Source organism: Octopus bimaculoides, chromosome 25, assembly GCF_046866305.1.
Source record: "Octopus bimaculoides isolate indiv1 chromosome 25, ASM4686630v1, whole genome shotgun sequence".
NCBI classification, from domain to species: domain Eukaryota; kingdom Metazoa; phylum Mollusca; class Cephalopoda; order Octopoda; family Octopodidae; genus Octopus; species Octopus bimaculoides.
This window is the reverse complement of record NC_142952.1, coordinates 3,830,991-3,851,501: the sequence shown is the minus strand read 5'-3', so window position 1 is coordinate 3,851,501 and position 20,511 is coordinate 3,830,991. Positions and strand designations below refer to the sequence as shown.

At 42.4% G+C, this 20,511-nt stretch overlaps 1 long non-coding RNA gene across 5 annotated transcripts in view; it reads right to left on the bottom strand.

Moving 5' to 3' along the window:
* The window catches only part of LOC128250703 (uncharacterized), a 283,292-nt gene that overhangs the window by 80,750 nt on the left and 182,031 nt on the right, over positions 1 to 20,511 (bottom strand). For all 5 annotated transcript variants that reach the window (XR_016238404.1, XR_016238402.1, XR_016238401.1 and 2 more), the window contains exon 4: positions 11,915 to 12,015. This is a non-coding gene — a long non-coding RNA (uncharacterized LOC128250703). The remainder of the gene's footprint in view (positions 1 to 11,914; positions 12,016 to 20,511) is intronic.

Sequence of the window (20,511 nt, the reverse complement as noted above, 5' to 3'; positions counted from 1 at the left end):
ACTCTCACCTTCCTTTTCAAGTGATACTTGAAAAAGTTGATGAGAGATTGACCAGAGAGGAAAGTATTTGTCTCTAATCCTTTCAGACGCGTCCACCAGATGCATTCTTTGGCCATAGCCACAAGTACGATAAATACAGCTCTTCCTTCCCGTTTAAAGGAAGGAGGCGTGACGATATTGACGATAGACTCGGTTGATAAACCGACTCGTCCCACACGCGACAGCAGTCGTTCGACATAAGCCCACAGCCCCGAAATGGTTGGACACCGCACGAGTGCGTGCAGAACGGTTTCATCGCTCTGACCGCATCTCGGGCAGGTCGGCCCCACATTTCGCGAGCCGTGTCTATAGAGCTTATCCCGAACGGGTAGCGCCTCTCGGTAACACTGCCAGGCCAGGGATCTCTGGAAGTTGTCCATAGGTCCCGGCCCGAAAGTCGTCCTGAACAGGCGGGTCAGGTATTCCTCGTCGACGCCCAGGTTCGCCCCGAGATCGTCGTCGTACCTGCCCTCCACTAATCCCCTATAGAATGACTTCGTTGTGATGCAGCCGCTCAAGGTCGACCCGGGACGGCAAAGTTGTTGCAGAGCAACGCGACACTCACGGTGCCATTCGCCATTCCTCGGCCTCTTTTTGATCCACGACTGCAGCTCGGTCATGGAGACGAGCTGCGGGAAAGCGTGTCGCACAAACGGCGACCACACCTGCTCACCGTCGTCCACGTAGAGCCGGAGATGTCGCAGTCTCAGCGCATGTCTGCGCATCATCAACCACGGCATGCCCAGCCCTCCTTTCAGCGGGTGTTGGCAACAAACGGATCGCCTCACCATCGGAACGCTTCCTTTCCACAAAAAGCGGAAGAGGATGCGCTCCATTTCGGTGATGGCGCGATCGGGACAAGGCACGACGGTCAGGCGGTATTCGATGACGGACGCGATGTACGCGTTCGCCACCTCCGCCCGACCTTTTAGGGACAGCTTCCTCTCGGACCATTGCCGGCAGAGAGTGGCCACCCTACTCGTTATCTCGTCCCAGTTCTTCTCCGTTTGCAGGTCCGGACCGAACCAGACTCCGAGCAACTTGACCGGACCGTCCGTCCAGCGTCCCACTACTGAGGCGCTGCCGGACGGTATGGGCTTGCTTCTCCAGGTGCCGAGCAGCAAACCCACCGACTTATCCCGGTTGATTTTCGCTCCCGTCACCGCTTCGTAGTCTTTCAGCGTCTCGCCGACAAGCTCGATGTGCTCGTGGCTAGACGCTATGACGGTGACGTCGTCCGCGTATGCCGACACACTCGTCCCGCACCCCAGTTCTCGCGGGATGCCCCTCAGCGTCGCCAGCTTCCGCAGTAGTGGCTCGAGAGTCAATACGTACAGGAGCGGCGACAGGGGGCATCCCTGACGAACCGAACGTGCAATGTCGAAGGGTCCCGATAGACGTCCATTGACGCGAACAACCGAACGGATGCCTGTGTACAAGGCAGCCATCCAGCCGCGGAAAACGGGACCGAAGCCGGCCGCTTCGAGGACGGCCTCCAAGTATCGATGGTCTACCCTATCGAAAGCTTTCGATTGATCCAAATTGATCAGGGCCCCACCCATGCCAGGTTCCTTAACTACCCTCTCTATGATGTAGCGCATCAGATGGAGGTTGTCATGGATGCTCCGGCCCGGCACGGCGCACGTCTGCTCCGTGCCGACCAGTTTCTCGATGACAAACGCCAACCGCTTGGCTAACACCTTGGCCAAAATTTTCATGTCTGCATTGAGCAGAGTGATGGGCCTAAAGTTATCTATGGCGTCCCCCTTGTTTGGATCTTTCTTCAGCAGCGTTACCGCTCCTCGGCTCACAAAACCGGGAATGCTCCCGTTCTGCTGCCAGTTGCAGTACACGACCGCCAAGACTTCTCCAAACAAGTCTGGCATACAGTTGTAAAGCTCGTAGGGCAGACCATCCAAACCCGGAGATTTGTCCGTCGAGCAACCCGCCATCGCGTCCCTCACCTCCTCCGCCGTGATGACCCCTTCGCAGCACTCCGCCTCTCTTGCCGAGAGTCGTGGCAAGCTGTGCAGGTAGGCACTAAAGTCCACCCTGCCTTCTCGCTCGCCACTCCTCCCGAACAGTCGGGCAAAATGCCGCTGAAACGCCTCGCACATCTTGCTCGGCTCGAGCAATTCGCGCCCCTGTTCGTCTACCAGAGACCGGATGGTGGCTCTGTTACCCCGCTGCGCCTCCGCCACCCGGGCCTCTCGTGCGGCTCCAACACCTTCATTCCTCAGAGCACGCATCCTTGCCCTGACAGCACACCCTTCGTGTTTAGCATTGAAGTGTTGGTCGAGGGCCAACCTCGCCGCTAAAACGTCGGATGCGATGCCACTTCGCAATGCCTCTTCTAACTTTATCACTAGCTCCCCCTCTTCTCTGTTCCTCTCTACAGCTAGTGCCCTGCTATACCTTATTGCTTCCGCCCTCACTGCTCTCTTGAGGGCAAACCACCATTTGTTGTTGACGATGGCTCCCGTCAAAGCCCTCTTTACTAACGTGCTAATCCGGTCTCTGAAAACCTGTCTCGACGGGAAAGACGCGTTTAGTTTCCAGTAACCGGGACCCTGCCTATGTGCCTTATCTAAGTCTAGCGTACACGTCACAAGTTTGTGATCCGTGTAGCTGACTATGTGGAACTGTGGACATCCTAAACTATCTCTATCTCTTGTCCTACACACTATCCTATCTAGATACGATCTCGACGACCCAATGCGGTTGCTCCAAGTCCACGTTGGCACATTTGGGTGGTCGAGTCGGTACCTGTCAGACAACTGGAAGCGTCTGAGCAGGTCTATGAGGCCTTTGCATCCCCTTCTACTTTTGTCTCTCCCCACGTAGTCTAGATGCGTGTCCAAGGTAGCATTCCAATCCCCCACTAAAAGTAAGGGACGAGACGTTCCCAGGAATACTTCTAGACGTCGAAAGAAGTCTGACCGACCTGTTAAAGGAGGCACATAAACTGCCAGCAACCGAAAAGCGCCTCCATCGCTGCCGTCCACATCTAGGACAACCAGTCTACCCTCCGGGTCCGTAAATATCGTCTTTACTTGGAGATCCAGACTCTTGCGAAAAAGAACCGCCGTCCCACTACCGCCCATCCTCGTCAGACAGGGAGAAAAATAAATGTTAAACTGTCCGCCAAACATGGACTTTAGGGCCCGCGGTTCATGGAGTCTGGTCTCACTAATGGCTATGATATCCAAATTGTGTGACTTGATGTCATTTAAGAGGTACCCTTGTTTCCAAGGGGACCCTAAGCCACGCACATTCACACAACCAATCTTCACCATGATTCTATTTATACGTGTGCTTTAAAGCACAAAACAAAAGAACAGAGTGTTACTTGCCGTTAGAAAGTTTTGTTTCCTCCTTGGATTTTTCACCAAGGAGGCTATTGTACAATTTCTTGCACAAATATTTCTGGAATCCCCCTACCGAGTTGGGGTAGAGGGATTTTATTGTGTTGTGTAATGCTGGTGTTACATGAATAATTTTAATGTGTTTTGGCGGTGTTGTACGTGGGTGGTTGTTGGTTTTGATATAGTTATTTGTGATGTTTGTTTTAGAGTTGATGTAATTCATCAACTCTGTGTTTGTACTGTCTATTGCTGTTAGCATTGTTTTTTTTATATTACTATTGGTGTTAGTAGTATTTTCGGGAGATGTGAATCTCCCTGCTTTGTTTGTGTTTGCATTTTGTTTTGTTTTCTTCTTACTGCGCTTCCTCTTTCCTTTCGTAGCTATTTTCCACTCCTCCCCACTCTCTTCATCGGATGATGGGAGATCTGAGGAGTCAGAAAGAGGTAACGGCAAATTTTGTGCGTCTGTGTGTGTTTCTGTGAATGTTTGTGTTGCTGTTTTTATTGATGTTGGCTCCTTGTTATTTATGTGTGGTGTATGTGATATGGGGGAGGGAGAGGCAGTCTTGGAATTTTCTTTTTTTTCTTCTGTTTTTGCAGTTTCTGTTGTCTTTTCTGTTGTGGTTATTGCTGATATTTCTGTTGTTGTTTTTTGCGTTGCTGGTGGTGTTGGTAGTAAGGTTTTTCTGTTGGGGGTATTTGGTAGTTGCTTCTGTTGTTGTTGTTGTTGTTGTTGTTGTTGTTGTTGTTTTTGTTTAGCGGCCAGAGGGCAGTCCTTTTTCAGATGTGCTTCGCTGTTGCATAGGTAACAGCGAGGTCGCCTGCCCTCTACCACCACATACAGCTTGTGGTCCTCTGCCAATCTAATGTTTGGAGGAATTTTCTGTGAAGCCTCCTCCGTGATGTGGAGAAGGATTTCCAGATTTTTCCCTCCCCAGTTCTTTTCCTCTCCGACCGTAATCTCCAAAATATTTGCCTCCTCCATTTCCAGGCACACGGCCGATATCAGCCATTGGGTGTCCACCTCCGATGGCACATTTTTTATCATAACTTTGGTCACTCTCTGTCCTAGATAACTCGGTATCATTACCAAGTCATCTGTGCGGAGAGAGAGTGTCGAAAATTGTTTAGCTAAATTTTCATCCAGAAACCTTACTTGCACCGTTCCGAATTTCCTTCCCCAGGTGACATGATTCTGATAAGGCCAAATTTTTCTAAGACAAACTTCAATTTTATCTGTGCTAACATTTTCTACACGTCTGGTTTTTGTGTTTACCAGTTTATAAATGATGCACTTTTTGTTTTTCATTTCTATAATATCTTTTGGGATGTTAATTCTGACATCATCTCCTTCTTTCGTAAGAAGGGATTTTGTGTCTTTTATTTGTTTTTGTGTGAATGTCACTGTTGTTCTTTTTTCCTTTAGAGCATTTGCGAAATTTGTTTTTGTTGTGCTGGCGGACATGTTCTTCTGGATATTTTTGTTTATGTTGGTGTATGTACTGCCTGGTTCAAAGGTGGTGGTAGTGGCAGCAGAGTTTGTTGAACAGGTGATGGTGTCATTGCTGACGGCCGATAACTTTACTTCCTTGTTGTTGCTGTTGTTGTTGTTGTTGTCGTTGTTGCTGTTGTTGTTGTTGTTGTTGTTGTCGTTGGTGGTGATGATGGCGTCAGCAGCAGTGGTGCTTACGTCAGAGACATTTGTGACGGTTTTCACGCATGGTTTTGTAACCTTGGTTACAGTTTTGTTTTTGTTGTTGGTGTTGGTGGTGTTGGTGGTGGTGGTGGTGGTGGTGAGAGGGCTGTTAGTAGCTGTACTCACAGTCTTTGTGACGTTTATAGCAACTGCGTTCCTGTCACTGCATGCGCACGCGCTATTCTGTTCTTTTTTCTCTTCTGGCATCTGAAGCCTCGGGAAATGCTTGTCAAAAGAACAAGACAAGCGTTCCAAAATTATGTTTCTCGACATTTTTCAAATGTCAAGAAGGAAATTTTTGTATTTTGCTAGGGCCGAAACTGCCCCTGGGGGTCAATTCCTGCCCTTGAAAATACACACAAATGAAGCCTAGGTGCTTCGCAACAAAATTATTAAAAAATTCCAACAAAATGTGGACAGTAAAAGGTCAAATAAACGTTTACCTTCGCAGCCGATGTGACAGCACGTCCGTGAGAAGAGATAGATAGATAGATAGATAGATAGATAGATAGATAGATAGATAGATAGATAGATAGATAGATAGATAGATGGATGGATGGATGGATAGATGGATAGATAGATAGATAGATAGATAGATAGATAGATAGGTAGATAGATAGATACAGATAAACAGATTGAGATAGGGACAGACACACAGACAGATAGATACGTTGTATACATATTAGTATGCGAATGTGGCGTGTGTGTGTGAACTAACACACCCGTAGACTCTTAAATAGAGACTCAGTAGGGGTCAGGAGCCAAGACGAACTAACATAGGTTGTCTTATCTAAAGATTCTCATTGCAGCTATTTAGCACACAAAACACGGGAAACTGTTGAAAGTAGAGAAAAAATAATCCCTCTAAGGGAACGGCAGAACGTCTGATGTCGTTGCACGTCACGCCGTGTAACAACGACCGCTGTGTGCATATGAGTTTGCGAGCACACACACACACACACACACACACACGTGTGTATGTGTGTGTATATGTGTGTTTGTATGTACTTCAATATACATTATATATACACATATATACATTATATATATATATATACACATATCACAACCCATCAATATGCTGCAACACAACTTTTTTTTTCTCAACAGGCCCTGTCCTATTTAACATTGTCCCGAAACGGATCAAAGAGGAAAAGGATCTCATCACATTTAAACAGAATCTGGACAAATTTCATTAATGAATACCAGATAAAGCAACGATACCTGGATACAACTCACTCAACAAGAACTCCCTACTCTAATGGACCATGATACCGCAAAATTTGACTTCAAAAGGATTTAGATAAGTATATCAGGTGGTGCTACTAAGTTAAGACATAGCCTGGACCAATCTTTGGTCGAAACATATATAAGATTTTTTTTTTTTTGCGTACATATATACACGCACACAGACACACATTTCAAAAATTTGAAAAAATCACAGCAAACATAACTAACAAAGTTCGGAGCAATCAGCGTCCAGCAGATCATCACAACTCCACGCCTATATATATATATATATATATATATATATATATATATGAGGCACAGCGATAATATACAGAAGATACAAGTAAAGATAGGGGTGTCGATGCACCCTTACATTTATTATTTGTGCTGGACCCTAGTAGCAAATGCTGAAGAACGGTAAATTTTGAGGAATCTTGAGCTTAGTCAGAGACCATTTTGCCCATTTTTGCTTTGGGCTGAGCAGATTCTACGGTTTTACAAGAACAGAATAGCGACTGGAGACTGCGAATACATCGAGGGTTTTCATAGGATGAGGGCCGTGGAGGGATCACCCAGAAGAGTTACCAAACTCTCACTTATAAAAGATGAACAGCCGGAGGCAGGCAACAACGATGATGAGGGCGATGACAATGATACGAATGAAGATGACAATCATCCCGCAATCGTCCCATGCGATTCAGCCTTGTAAATCAGGAAGTATGAGCCGTCAGAGAGACACAGAAACGAGTAATATGACCAAGGCGAAGGATTAAGAGAGGAGAGGTTTCTGGATCATACCACGTTGTCAGTGTTGTAATAAGGGGTACTAGCTGCTCGATCTAGGTTAACTTGGATGCCTAAAATACAACTCAAAATCACTCCAAGATATTTCTTCTTTTTCCTTAAGCCCTGAAGACATAAGGCCGGTTACCAGATTTCCGTCACATATAAGCTAGCGAGATCACATCCCCCACTGAACGAAATGTCGGTCCGCGACAGGCATCAAAACCAGCGATTTAGCAGGGAGAAAGTTGACCCTACGAATTTTATTCCATCGATCCCGAAGGGATGAAATACTTAGTTTTACCTCAGCTAGATTTGAATTCGAACGTAAAAAGCCGAAGAAAATGCCGCCATGCACCTCATCTTCTTCCTCCGTGCTTAAAGATCTTGTCAGCATACCGCTTTCAGGACATAGAATAATTTTATTCCGTTTAATGAATTTCAAACACGTTTTAAAGTTTTTTCTTTTAATTTTCTTTTCTTAGATCTCCAAAAGTTATCTTTTGAGCTTGTTTTTATTTTGTTTTATTCATTCGACATAAAGAAGCTGCCGCTTCATTATAGATGCGTAAATGTCTGTTGAATCTGTGTGCGTGTGTATTCTGCAAGTGTCGTGCGGTGCATGTGTATATATGTGTTGTATTATGTTTGTATTTACGGTTTGAATGTATATTTGAATAAAGTATACGATGTGTCTGTGAGTATATCTGTTGCTTTGTATATGAGTGACGATGCGTGTTTATATGTGTGTGTGTTGTATTATGAATTTGTCAAGTGGTGCGCATAGATATGTATGTATATGTCGTATGCACCGTATATGTATGTGTTGTGCAAGTACGTATGTGTTGTGTGTGTGTGTGTGTGTGTGTGTGTGTGTGTGTGTGTGTGTGTGTGTGAGAGAGAGAGAGATTGTGTTATGGCTGTTTCGTTGACACAGGGCTCGTATGACAAAAGGATGCCTTTGCTAGTGTTACAACTTGGTGAACCACGGCGATCTTTTCATACGTCACGTGACTGTAACGGTAGACCTCTGACAAAAAGAAGGTACTGTTACCTCAAGATATTCTTAACGGTTCACCGACCAAGAATAGAAGAAGCCAAAAAGAAAAGATAAAAAGAAAAAGAAAACAAACAAGCGGAGCAACGGCGGCGGTGACGCTTGGTGTGGTGGGCAGGTTTAGGCGCCATGATGATAAAGTTTGAAATATTGGGACTAATATAGGTAGGTTTGAACATGTCTGTCTTTTCATATCTTGCGGTTTTGTCTGTTTAAAAATCGATTGACACCAACACACATATGCACCCCGCCACCACCGACACACACCCACACACCCTCTCTCTCTCTCTCTCTCTGGTAAGTCATTTGGTGTGGTAGAAATATCTCGACACTTTTGGTTACTTTCTCTAAGAACGAGACGTATTTTCGCGCAGCCGTTCGGAAGAATTCTCAATAAATTTGTGTATATTTTTTACTATATATATATATATATACTATCTCTCCTTCCCTCTCTCTCTCTCATATATAACATGGCTTCTAAACCACATAATTCCGGCTTCAGTCCCACTGCTTGGCACCTTGGGTAAGTGTCTTCTACTATAGCCTTGGGCCGACCAAAGTCTTCTGAGTGAATTTTGTCGATGGAAACTGAAAGAAGCCCGTCGTATATATATATACACATATATATATATATGTGTGTGTGTGTGTGTGTGTGTGTGTAAAATGTTAGAGAAAGAAGCCTGTTTCTTCCAATACATAGCAATACACATATCTAAAGCAAAAGTTTTTCAGGGGACCTTAAAATACTATTGTGGACCCCTCAATTTACTATTTTGTGGTACGGAACCCCAAAAATCTTACATGAACCCCCCCAGGAACCAAATGGACCCCCTAGTCGAGAACCCATTAGGTTAGATCAAATATGACCACCAATAGAAATATCTTTATCACTGCTACTACAACCCTAACAATGTCTCACCTTACCACCACCACCACCACTACCACCAGCCCATACAGGTTTTTTCTTTTCTTTTTAGGTCTTTTTTTTTTTTACCTTACTGAGTTCTTTTAATTAAACGCTAAGCTGGTTAATTAAATGTCATTAGAAGAAAGTTGTGGAGAGAAGGGGGCAAGTGGGCTGGGGTGGGGTAGCAATAACAATAATAATAATAATAATAATAATAACAGCTAAACAAAAAATAAGGAGAAACATCAATACCTGCAAATATAAACAACAACACCAACAACAACTATAAAGATAGCGAAGACGTCACCAGCAGAAAAGACGTCAGCAACAACAACAACAACAACCATAATAACAATAACAATAATAATAACAATAGAGTAGAACTCAACAGCATTTTTTTTTGCAACAAAACAATAAATATACATAGATACACAATCAAATGTGTGTGTGTGTGTGTGTGTGTGTGTGTGTATGTATATGTGTGTGTATATATATATGTATATATATATATATATATATACACATATATATATATATATTCATATATGTATATATATATACACACACACCACATTGAAGCATGCATGTATAAATATGTAATATATATACACATGCATGTGTGTGTATATATATGTGTGTGTATGTGTATACACACACACACAACATTGAAGCATGCATGTATAAATATTTAATATATACACATGCATGTGCGTGTGTATATATATATATATATATATATGTATATATATATATATATATATATATATATATATATACACACAGAATGAAAGAGAGATGTGCAGGTATTTGCATATACACACATATTTTGTGCGTACATGTGTGTGTATATATATATATATATATACACACACACACCACATTGAAGCATGCACGTATAAATATGTAATATATACACACATGCACGTGTGTATATATATACACATACAGAATGAAGGAGAGATGTGCAGGTATTTGCATATACACACATATTTTGTGCGTATATGTGCGACTGTGTGTGCATGCACACACACACACTAGATCAGCAACAACAATAACAAGAAACAAATCAGTTATAATACAACAAAAACAACAAAACTATACGGAACGAGTGACAGAAAATGCACCACTAAAAGTGCAATGTGCACCAGCAAAACAAGCAGCTGTAAAAGTGCATCAACAGTAAATGCAACTGCACAATATAGAGCAATGTGATAACATGTGCAGCAAGGGAGTCTATTGGAGGTGGTTCAACCCACTAGAAATAGCAGCCAAATATTTCGCAAATCGCACTCTGAAGTCTCTTTTGGAAACGACTTTGGATAATGTAGTCCAAGATATACTGTGGCTCTCAGTAACGGAAGTAAGTGATGGTAGATGATGTAGTTTGTATCTTTAGCCATTGGTTTACTCACACAGGACTGGCCTGGGGTTAAACAACATACACACACAAACAAACTAACAAACAAACGCAGTATAATAATGAGTAAATGATGGGATCTCTATGTGGTTACTACACTTGCTAGAAATGATAACCAAATTGCTTTGATTAATTTAATTCATTTATCTCTTACTTGTTTTAGTCATTGGACTGCGATGTTTTAGTTGAACAAATTGAAGCCAGTGTTTTTTGATGTTGGTTTGCCTCAAATTGAGGCCTTATGCCTATAGTAGAAAGGATTATTATTATCATTTTGTCTATAATAATAATAAATGCCATGATGCAGTATCAGGCAGTGGCTCTCATGGCTTCTGATCTTAACTAATTGGAAGTGTTATCATATAGGCGCAAGAGTGGCTGTGTGGTAAGTAGCTTGCTTGCCAACCACATGGTTCCGGGTTCATTCCCACAGCGTGGCACCTTGGGCAAGTGTCTTCTACTATAGCCCCGGGCCGACCAAAGCCTTGTGAGTGGATTTGGTAGACGGAAACTGAAAGAAGTCCGTCGTATATATGCATATGTGTGTGTGTGTGTGTGTGTGTGTGTGTGTGTGTGTGTGTGTGTGTGTGTGTGTGTGTGTGTGTGTGTGTTTGTCCCCCCAGCATCGTTTGACAACCGATGGTGGTGTGTTTGCGTCCCCGTAACTTAGCGGTTTGGCAAAAGAGACCGAAAGAATAAGTACTAGGCTTCCAAAGAATAAGTCCTGGAGTCCATTTGCTCGACTAAAAGGTGGTGCTCCAGCATGGCCGCAGTCAAATGACTGAACAAGTAAAAGAGTAAAAGAGTATGTACATTGTTTTGTCTTGGTATAAAAAGATGGGCTACAGCGAATATTCTGCTCAATACCACAGATTTGCTTGTCAGTTGTCTGACCATAACCAGTTGGGCATGTCCCTTAGTGGTGATGATATGCGCATCCCTGATCAATTGAGTACCCATAAAACACTGGGATCCATGCAATACTAAACGGTATTTCATCCCTGTACGTTCCGAGTTCAAAATCCGCCGTAGTCGACTTTGCCTTTCCTCCTTTCGGGGTCAATCAAATAAGTACCAGTTGAGTACTGGAGGCGGGGGGTCGATGTAATCGACTAGTCCCACTCCACCAAAATTTCAAGGCGCTGTTCCCTCAGTAGAAAGGATTATTATTAATTATTATTATTATTATTATTATTAGGCAAGCTGACAGAATCGATGGCAAAATGCTTAACGCTACTTCTTCAGGTTTTACGTTCTAAGTTCAAACTTCGCCGAGGTGGACTTTACCTTTCATCGTTTCGGACGTCGATGAAACAAAATACAAGTTGAACTAGCACCTCCAACCCCCACCCCACCTCCACTCAAAATTGCTGGCCTTCAGCCAAAATTATAAAAAATAATTATTATTAGTATTACTTACATATTTTGGCCCAGCGGTGTGTAGATCACATAAATCGGAGGAGGTTGTTTTCGTGCTTTTTTATCCACCACCCCCTCTCCGTTTGACAAATTTCCAGGCACCTGTGGAAGAAAAAGAAAAAGAAAAAGATATTGATAATTATATATTTTAGGTATATGCGTAATTAAAAAGAGACGTGGGGGGGAGCAGAAGGGGGAAGAGGCATTTATCACACCAAAACATGTAAAGGCCTACTTTTTGCATCTATTGAAGGACGGACGGACACTCACACATATACAACATATACACACACAGAGACATGGTCATAAACCCACAAACACGGTCATACACATATACACACACACACACACACACACACATACATATATATGCGCACATACAGGCTTACATCTGTGTACGTATCTAATATACTTGTAAATAAGCGCAAAAGCAGTACGTCATGAAAACGTCAACGACCTCCGTTAACAAAACGAAAACAAGATTAATATATTTCAATAACGAAAAAACAAAAAATAGTAATAATAAAAAATAAGCAGCGAGAAATAAATTAACTCTAAATAAACGTATCAAATAAAATAAAAAAGCATAACTAGAACCTGTTACCAAAAAAAACTGTCATCCATTCGTGTTTACACAACGTTTATGCAGCATTAGTTGGATCGGTTCGTTGTCCGAATAAATATTAGGATATTCGTTGATTTAGTTCTATCCGAGATCGCTGTGACTGCCCGCAAGATTTTACAGTTTGTTTGGTGAGTGGAAATAAAAAAAGAGTGAAATGCATTTGAATGTAGCGCCTTCTTTTACTACATGTGGCAGAAATGTTTTTGGAAGTTGCGTATTTAAAACATGTATATTCTGCATCGCATCTGAGATGTGACATCAATCACGTAGATTTCCGCAATTGAATATCACACCTTGGTGGAAATGGATTCTGCTTCAGCCGCGGATCGGCAAAGGCCTTGTCGGGGGATTTGGAGGACGGTATACACGAGCACACGCACACACACACGTGTGTGTGTGTGTATACATATATTTATACATATATATATTTGTGTGTGTATACATATATTTATACATATATATATTTGTGTGTGTTCGTCCCCTGATGCCACTTTACACCCGGTGTGTGTGCGATTGTGTATGCGTTGACCCAACCACTGCTTGACTTACGTTGGTTTGTTTATGTCCCTGTAACTTAACGCTTCATCTAAAGTAGCCGATAAAAAATAACTAACAAACTTCTTAAAGAATAAGCCCCGAGTTCGATTTGTTCGACTAAAACGTTTCAGGTCGTACCGAAGCCTGTAATCGATTTTGCCGGCAATCGCCGCTTGATACATTAGACGGAGATTATACCAACACTCTCAGCTTGTCTGGGAACCAGCTAATGACCGTTTAATAGCATCACCCGCCTGCATAACAAATTGAATACCAGACACATACACATGCACTACATTATAAACACTACTTTTTTTACTTTTCCTATTCTAAACAGAGATGTACATCGCTTGTTACGAGGACGTCAACCTCCCGACTTGGCAAATGTACAGCTTTTTTTACATTATAGGGTGTGTGCGTGTGTTTTGTGATAGTCGAACGGCCAAGACGTTTCCAAGTTGAGTCAACAAGTGGGCCGGCCAAAATCTTTTGGAGCGAAACTAGGTACGAGGAAAACCTGCTGAAGAGAGACGAATGTACTGTGGCCACAATATTAGGAAAAGGACCAGCTTTATTTGTCATGCACTCTGTCACAGTAATTCTGATCGCGAAAACATGTCTACGGGATGCTCAACCACTTACATACATCTTATACCTCAATGAACAGGTAATTCAATTGAACGAGTAAGTTGAATACTCAGTGTTGACACCGACAGAGATCCAGTCTATGCCTTCCGTACACCTTTATCCCGGAAGAGGAAGCAACAGTGTTCGTAGATGGATACATAGTTAGAGAGAAACACACACACACACACACAAATATATATATATATACATATACATGCATACATATACGAAGGGGTGCTCAAAAGTGCCTGACTTTAAGGGTATCATGAAAGTGCTGGTTGGAGGTCCAACATTCCGAGTTCTTTTACAGAGCTTAGAAAAGCTGAAGGGCCACTGTAATAAGTGTGTGACTGTGGGGTAGGAGGAATACCTTGAATAAAATCATAATTAAGTGACCCTCCCACACAAAGGCCAGGGACTTTTCAATACTACCCCGTATATATATATATATATACATATATATATATATATATATATATATATATACACGGGCGCGCGCGAGAGAGGCTTCCTTTGGTGTCCATATACCATACCTACTAACAAGACCTTGGTCGGTCCGGGGCTATAAAAGACACTCAAGGCGCATGGAGTAGGACTGAATCAGGAATCATGTGGCAGGGAAGCAAGTACCACATTCAAAACACACCCCAGGTTCCGAACCATTCTAACAGTACTTCTCCATTACCAGAGTTTCTTGGTATAGGGCCAGACCCCACAGAAGCAAAATGCCAAGAGGGAACTGGGACACGTTTTGAAATTTGCCCAGCATCATGGGAAGGAAATACGAATTATACGGATGTAAACGTTCTTTTGTCTTCGTGTTAATAAAGAAGGGGGGAAGGGGTGAAATCTCCAATTGTTTTCGTGAGTTGGGGAGGGGAAGAGGGATATGGAATATTGCCATTTGTTCGTTTGAGTACACGTAAACGAGATTTATTATCTCAGAGGGCGACGACCTTCATTCTTCGCGACCATGGTTGGAAACCAGTGACTGTAGCCAGAAAGAACCATATGAATATTTATATCCCTCCGACTGTGTATATATGCATATATATATATATATATATATATATATATATATATATATACACAGTACACACACTCACACTTATTCATACATGTGCAAATACATAACCATGTATACACAGGAACATATATATAGCTACACGCACACATACGCACACACAAATGTTTATCTGCACACACAAACAAATGTTCATACACACACACACATATATATATACACGCCCATATACATTCATACGTACATACAAAAATACAAACATGCACATATAGACACACAACTATATAAAGGCACACGCATATATATATATATATATATATATATATACATATACACACGTATGCATACAAACGCACATCCATATACAGAATCATGCACACATACATATATACTCAAATACATTTACACACACAAATCTACAGATTTGTGTGTGTATGCATTCGTACATACACAGAAAGAGAGAGGCACAAGTCACATGGTTAAACGATAGTCGCTATTCCCATTCATTCCCCGATACTATAATAATTATAAATAGTATGGACGATGTATAAATAGAAGTGTGTGTGTGTGTGTGTGTGTGTGTGTGTGTGGTGATGGAGAGTAAGGAGGAGATGAGGGGAGAGTGGATATAGCAGTGTGTGGGGAATATAGAATTAATATTATAAATCAGAATAATATTTCATTCATTTACTCCATGCCCACCACCCCTTTCCTGCGCCGCGTTCCCACATCCTCCTCCCACATCCTCCCTACCTTCTCGTTGTACTGCGATCTCCTCTCCCCACAACCAAAAAATACCTCCCTTCGCCTCCTCCTCCCTTTTTCTCTACCTCTCCTCTCGCTCTTACATCACGCAGTATAATAATAATAATAATAATAATAATAATAATAATAATAATAACAATGCTGATGATGACAATATCAGCGATAATATAATAATAACGCTTCTATTGCTGATGAGGGTGGTGACGATGATGATGATAATAATAATAATAATAATAATAATAATAATGATGATGATAATGGCGAATCACACAAACAATGCACAACGGTATCTTGGCTAGTTGGTGGCAGATAGTTGTTCTTACACGCTTGGATAACCGGATGGAATGTACACACATTCGAAATCAAGTCTTGTGTTAATTGTTTCGTTAATTAGTGCTAGCTTCACGTTGAAGGTGCTGGCGGAGATAGTGATGGAGATGGCGCTGCCGCAGTCGTGGGTGGCAATAAAGATAGTTTATATTATTACAGGCACACAATATACACACATGCATCTACATACATAACATATATACATACAAACACACCTAGACACATACATAAAACACACACAGGCATATACATACATACATACATACATACATATATATATATATATATATATATATATATATATATATATATATATATATATATATATAAATATATACATGCTTATACATACATACACACACAGGTATATACGTACATATACATACATGCATGCATATACGTATATATAAGAATACACACATATACATACATATATATATATATATACACGCACACATGCATATGCATGTGCGATTGCAGGCGGCCAGCCGCTTGCTTTTGCTTGCTGCAGTCATTGGACTGAGACCATGATTCAGCACATGATTGCGAGGTCTGTCGAACTGACCCCAGTCCTTAATGAAAGCCCGGTCCTCAGCAAATTTCTCTGCCTTACCGAACTGCTAAGTCATCAACAAACTCACACCAGTCCACTTGTTAAGCAACACGGCAAGCAACCACACACGCATACAGATGGGAACACAGGTTCGATCTCGCTGTACGGGATCCTTCTACAACAGCAATTCCTAAACTTTTGGGGGCTACCACCCACTTGGCACCCGGGCCACAATCCTACACCCACCCCCATATACACACACCACCACAAACATTGACCACTTTCTGCTGCAAATTCCACACAGCTGCGTTTCACAAATGAAACCTAACCTAATTCACCCATTATAGTTTTTACGTCCATCGCCCCCTTTTGGCCACCCCATTATTGCCCCCGCTTTTCTTCACCCCTGCTCTGGATCTTTCCATCGCCCCAAGAAGGTAGGCAGTACTGTCCATTTTAGGAATCGCTGTTCTATTAGGTAGTCGTAGGTTAAGCAATATCTTATGGAGGGGGACGAAATCTCTAAGGAAGTCGAGCGGGGTGGGGCGTAAGACATTCGGAGCACCAATATGCGTGACATTCAACAAATGCCCTTTCTCCGATCCACGAGCCGACTGAAACTTTCACAGCAAACCCTTAGTAGAGAGAAAATGACCGTCCTACATAGACATAATACCATTGGATGGGCGCGACTGGAAGCCACTCGATTTAAGAACGGGAACTTCAAACTCGCACGACAACCAAACAAGCTTCCTGGTACCTGATACCACCTTTGGTTCGGAAAAAGCAGAAATCTGGAAAAGCTTTCCAACCAAACTTTCTGAAAAATCGGTGTGTGTGTGTGCGTGTGCGTGTGCGTGTGCGTGTGCGTGTGCGTGTGCGTGTGCGTGTGTGTGTGTGTGTGTGTGTGAATTGAGCCAACAGAGGGGGCCTCTGCAGGGCAGTTAAACTCGAATAAAAAAACCCAGTCAAATCTCCTTCCCCCATAATGTGCTACTGTCTTATGTATATGTATTTGGAAGCATATGCCGGTGAGGGACACTTCTATATGTTAGCTTTAGAACTAAGAAAAATAGCAGCCATGCCGGCCTCAAATGACACTTTTCGGTCATATGCATCTATGAACCAATTAGGAAGGCTTGTGCAGAAGTAGATATTCATTAATGCCTGGCGTCGAGCTGGCAGAAACGTTAGCACGCCGGGCGGAACGCTTAGCGGTATTTCGTTTGTCACTATGTTCTGAGTTCAAATTCCGACGAGGTCGACTTTGCCTTTGATCCTTTAAGAGTCGATTTAATCGACTGTCCCCCACCTCCTCCAAAATTCTGGGCCTTGTGCCTAGGGTAGAAAAGGATATACGAGTTAAATCATTCCAAGAGAATGCTCGTAAAGCGAAAAATCATAAAGAAAAAATAAAATCGTAAACCCGGGAACTCGTAAAGTGAGGCATCACTGTATGTGTCACACGTGATATAGTTCTTTCTTTTTATCTTCTACTTGTCTCAGTCATTAGACTGCGGCCATGTTGGAGCAAATCCTCGATCGATTTTTATTCGAACGAATCGACCCCTAGAACCTATTAATTTTCGCTGCGCCAGCAGAAATATTCCTCGCATTCCACACACACACACACACGCATGCATGCAAGCAAGCACTGACACGTACATACGTAAATATGCACACACACACATATTCATATGCTTGTATATATATGTGTGTGTGTGTATATATATATATATATATATATATATATATATATATATAATTGAGTATATGCACAAACACATATATTTACATACGCAAGGAATACGTAATAAATGTATATATAATTATGTAGAACACACAGACACAGTTACACGCAAATATACGACACGCGGTGGTTGGGGAGGTGGTGGGGAGATATCACCACATATAATAGTGCAGTGTACATGCGCGCGTGCGTGTGTAAGTGTGCGCGCGCACCCGCCTGTGCAGCGTTCCATGAATGCAATTTCGCCATCGATCCTTTTAAACCCTACTCACCCCCTCCTCTTCCTTTTATTCTTTGCCAGGCATCAGCTGATTATTGCCGCACTATAGCTCTCTGTCTGTATGGCTGGCTGTCTGCCGGGTGCATTCGCACCCCCTCCCCAACCTCCTCCACCACCACCACCACCACCACAAGTATTTCCATCCTCACACCCTCCTCGCCGCTTTGCGAGCTGCATGTCATGCTTCAGATGAATAATATATACCACACCACCCACCCCTACAAAATCAATATACACACACACAAATTCATATACGCATACACATGCATACACACACACACACACAAGTATATACACACACACACAAACATTTACGTATATCTATGCACATCTATACACATACACAAATACGTACATAGACACACATGTACTCACATCCGTACACGCACGCACGCACACACACACACACACACACACATATATATGCACACACAAACACAAGCCACATATACGTATATACATGTATATCTACATACACATGCACACGAGATGGCGGTGGTGAGAATATTGACGCAAACAACCTGGGGTATTTCATCTTGCTTTTTCGGTTCTTGGTTCGAGTAGCGTTGAGGTCAAACGTCACCCTTCATTCCTCCGGGGTCGATAAACATAAAGCACCCGGCAACAGCAGCTCAGAAAATTTGAGTCTTTTACCATCATCTGAGTTCCCACCCCGAGGTAATGGATCTGCCGGTACGTTACGCATAGTTGTGGAGAGAAGAAAGAAAAAAACATTCTTCCAGCAAATGTTCACGCTATAATGGCGTTCCAGATCTTCTGAAAGTCGCCATTACAATGGCGACTGTTAGAAAGATATGACAGCGCGGGAATGATTTCAGATACACACACACGACGGTACACCCGCATGTCTATATTCATACATATTCCCACAATGACACGCATACACACACACACACACACACACACAAATATTTACACATAGGTGTATATATAATTATGAGCAAACACATACATACAAAGACACAAATATATGACATACAATGCTGAAACGAAGGGGGGGGGGGGGCTTTTAATATTTTTTGAACATTTTACATCTGTATTATGTTTTTTATTAATTCATTTTATTTCGTTTTCACTTTCTTCTTTCTAGTTTCTCATCAAACCCATCACTCTCTCTCTCTCTCCCTCCCTCTCCCCGGCTTCCTCTGTTTCCGATGAAGGAATCACGTCCGATACGTTAAAGACATTTTAATTCCATTTCACCATAAAACTATATGGAACGACAACTTGTCTAACACACATTCCTTGCCTATCTTTACATCAATTTCACACACAGACACACATACACACACACACACACACGCCTCTATCTGTTTGTGAGCGTGTGTGGGTGGGCTGGGACGGTATATTGCACGAATGGAAAAGGCGATCGAGAATTCGAATGCCTCCAACAAAATCTGCACTCAGTAAACGAACGCAGAGCCCTTTTATTTCTGAGGGATAGTAGTGCGATTTGCACCCTAATTACTTCAACACACGCGCACACATACACACACACACGTTTATAGCCCTATGCACACAAAAGCATAAACACACACAAACACATATCAGCATGCACATACACGCTTTTAAACATATATATATATATATATATATATATATATATATACATACACACACAAATACATAGCAATGTATGGAGCAATATACATTTGCGCATGTATGTACAATATATATACACACACACACATATATACACACACACATACATATATACACACACACATACATATATATAAATATATATATATATATATATATATAAATATATATATATATATATACACATATATATATATAACACTTTCTCACTTAGAAGACACAGTCGACTTAACAGGAGAGGTGGCGATGGTCACGACGATGGCGGCGGTGGTGAAAATAGCATACATTATTCATCTCATGCATGACAGGCAGCTAGCTGAACAGTGAGGAGGGGGTAGGGTGGAGAGGAGAGGAAGAAGTGAGAGGAGAGATTGGTGGATGGAGGAGGGGGAGGAGGAGGAGGGACGGGCGGGCAATGCACCCGGCAGACAGTCAGCCATACAGACAGAGCCACTGTGTTTGTATGGCAGGAATCAGCTGATGC